Source organism: Marmota marmota, unplaced genomic scaffold (genome assembly GCF_001458135.2).
Source record: "Marmota marmota marmota unplaced genomic scaffold, marMar, whole genome shotgun sequence".
NCBI lineage: Eukaryota > Metazoa > Chordata > Mammalia > Rodentia > Sciuridae > Marmota > Marmota marmota.
The window spans coordinates 24,392,609-24,396,255 of NW_025999982.1; the positions used below are offsets into that span (position 1 = coordinate 24,392,609).

The window sequence follows — 3,647 nt, forward strand, 5'->3', positions numbered from 1 at the left end:
TTTTAGATCCTTGTATAAATAACAGTGGTTTGGGTTTGAATATTTACTGATTATAGAAAATATTACCTTCTTAAATTTTTAGACTTCCCTTTCTGCCCTGAAAAATAAAACATTAAACACTTATAGTATTGGGAGTTTCATGATGTATTGTTTATTCACTGGAACTGATAGGTCAACACTGAAGATAGCATTCTTACCTCAATTTCTCCTACTTATTCTATAAATGAGGAAGTAGGAGAAGTATTCTAATGAATGCAAGTCCTTCAAATCTTTCATTACAAATTATCATATACTTTTAGGGTTTTTTTGCTAGTTTGATGACCTTTTTCTGTGTTTCTCTTGTGTTTGCTTATTAGGGAAAGGTAGCTGAACGTGGTACCCATTATGGCTTGCTTGCTAACTCTGGCAGTATTTACTCAGAAATGTGGCATACTCAGAGCAGCCGTGTGCAGAACCATGATAACCTCAAATGGGGTGCAAAGAAAGAAAACATGTCCAAAGAGGAGGAAAGGAAGAAACTACAAGAAGAAATTGTCAACAGTGTCAAAGGCTGTGGAAACTGTTCCTGCTAAGTCACATGAGACTTTTTCTTTTCTTTCATTTTGTTTTGCTTTGTTTTGGACTACACTTCAAGTACAATTCTGCCCTAAAAGCAGAAATGTTTAAATTAAAACAAAAGTCATACATTCCCATTTTCTATAATTATTCTTTTAGATAAGATTTGTTGAAAGGGGGATTTGAGTTACATCTTTCCCAGTCTATTTTGTGCTATCTGTATTTAACCATGAATTATTTTCTTGTTACTGCCCTGGTTATAGTCATCACACAATTTTTGTTACTTTGGCTTTACCCCATTACCCTTTTGAGACCCAGTATGCATTTAACATCCATAACCAGATGAATTGGATAAGTTTCCAAACTTTTGTAGTTTTTCAAGGCTCCTTTATGCTGACAATTTGACAAAAGACAACTTAGTGTCTTTTTCTCAAAATTAAACAGACTATAATATGAATTTATTGTTCTTCCTCATTTTCCCTCCAATTAAAATACTTCATTAATGTGAAAATTGGATCTTAAACATAAAGTAAGAGCTTTTCAGAAATAGACATGCATTTATGGTTTAAATGTCTTACCTGATAGATAACTATACTTAACTGTTTTAAGTATTTCCAGCTATGTACTTTTTGGAAGAAAACCTTAATATACATGCATATACATGACCTTTGGTATGTAGGAAAGGATTCCTATAAATGCATGTGTGTGCACATGATGACAAATATTCATTAGATGACCATCATTCTTATCTATGTTGACATTTCAGAATTACTTTATCATAGGTATTATTTTACTTTTTTAGTAATTTAATGAGTTCCTTTAAGTCTGACATGACAGTTAACCCAAACACTAAATCAATTTTTAACTGGGAGTAGGGGGAACATGTTTTTCTTACTAGAAATAATTATTAAAATAATTATATGTTTCACATAGAAAGTTCCTCTCTTAAGCTGGGCATGGTGGTACACACCTATAGTACTAGCTACTTGGGAAGCTGAGGTAGTAAGATTACTTGTGCCCAGAAGTTCAAGGTCAGCCTAGACAACATAGCAAGACCCTATCTCTTACAATTAATAAAGAAAAGAAAGTTCTCTCTTCTTCAGTATGAATTTGCTTTAATTTGTTTGATAGCAATTATTCAGTTTGAAAAACTGTTTCTCATGAATGGCTACATAACCATGTATAATAAGGTTTTATTTCTCAGGAAAGTACTTATTTTATTGGTTTATAGTTCTGATGTGTTTTAAGTGATAATTTAGTATGAGAGTGATTATTATTTCTTCTTTTATACTGTGGATACTATGGATAAATGTAAACTTATCTACTTTAGGCTATTTGATAAGGAACCTGAGGCCAGTATTTCATAGTCAGTTTTTGATACCAGAGTAAGTGATGCAGGATCTTGGGTTTTAAAGTTGAAATGAACACTGAGTTGTGTAATCAGTAGATTGGCTTTCTGTGGGTTTTTTTGTTTTTTGTTTTTTGGACATTTTTTTACTCTGAAGCCAAATAGCAATAGCTATTCTGAAAGTAAAAGAAGCCCTTCCTTTGAATAAATCAGCTACATTACTGGAAATGTGGTTTAGAAATCTAGAGAGAAATTTTTCATCTCTGTTAATTCTTTCTATACATTTCCAGTGATGCTGGTGGAAAAGATTTAGCGTAGTTGCATAAACAAGCAGGTAAGATTGAAGTAATCATTAGTAATAATTCCTTTCGAAGTGTGAATAGCAGTGTCCAGAGCAAATTATTTTGTGATATGGGGATGATTTAGTCCAAGAGGGTAGGAATATTTTCAGGGTGGAGATAATTTCCCCACTAAAAGATTGCTAAGCTATTTTCTTTTCATATGATTGCAGGTGGTCCCTAGGCCACTGTGGTCATTAACCAGTATTTTCAGTTAATAAAAACTTAAATTACCTGGAAAACACAATTATTATAGAGGCCATAACTAAGTCTTAAAGACATTTCTCTTAAAACCACATTATATTAAGGTTGTTCTATACAGGGAAATAATAGACAGATTAAGATGAAAGAAAAGCTTCCTAGGATGATTCACTCAGAAAATACCAAGAAAAAGGGTATTTAATTATAATGTACTAATTTTACATTGCAATATTACATACTTACACAAAAGGATAATGTGGATAAATTTTTAAATCAGCATTGCAACAATGCTTTTTTAATGTGTTGGGATGAATAAGCTGCAGTTTTGAAGTTTGAGCTCTGAAAAAGGAATAAGGTGATAGGGTTTTATTTCTTATATCCCTTTATTTTAAAGACTGAAAATTTTACATTCTGAGGGAATCCCAATTTACAGAAATTAACTTGAAACCAAGGTAATTTGGGATCATAAAAACTGGGCCAGATGCTTTACTGAAGGTTCTTAACATGGAAATATCTTGGTGAGCATATGGACTCATTTGGAAGTTTTTTGAACAGCTCAAGTGTAAGGGTCATTTGTCAGAATCAGAAAGAGGCCTTAGCTTTTGGACATGAACAAGCCCAAGATATGCGTTTACTGTTCTTCTGCAGGGATTTGCACCTTTTCTATACCTTAAGATGAATACTTTGTGTTTCCCTTCGATGTTGATAAAACTTGGTTTGTGAAGATGGCTATTGTAAGAATATGTTTGGCTTTAAAGGCAAGATATTTAAAGATTGTATGATTCCCTATTTCTAGATCACTTTGTCCATACTGCCATCTTGCTCCTCTCCTTCTTGCTGAATGTCAGCACTTTTGTCAATATGTATTCATATTTCTCTTACCTTGCAGCTTTATTACAGACTATTTTGTTGTGAACTAGTAATTGAAAGCATTTAAATGTATTTGCAGTTGCAGTTTTCTTAAATTATAGAAAGTTCCTTCTTTGAGTATATAGATTCTGAATGTAAAATGTATAATACATCACAATATTAAATCAAATAAGCTGGTTAAAACTGGTTAAGACAAAACAACTCAACCAAGGAAACCCTTACCACAGTTTTATTGTTTATATCAACATGTGTAGAAAATCATTACTAAATAAACATTGTCTTTGTGACTAGAAATGGGTGATTGAAGCAACTCTTTTCTGCAATAACTAGGGAAA

At 32.4% G+C, this 3,647-nt stretch overlaps 1 pseudogene; it reads left to right on the forward strand.

The window, feature by feature from the left end:
- LOC107143683 overlaps window positions 1–572 on the forward strand; it is a 4,517-nt pseudogene extending 3,945 nt beyond the window's left edge.
- The last annotated feature ends 3,075 nt before the right edge of the window (window positions 573–3,647 follow it).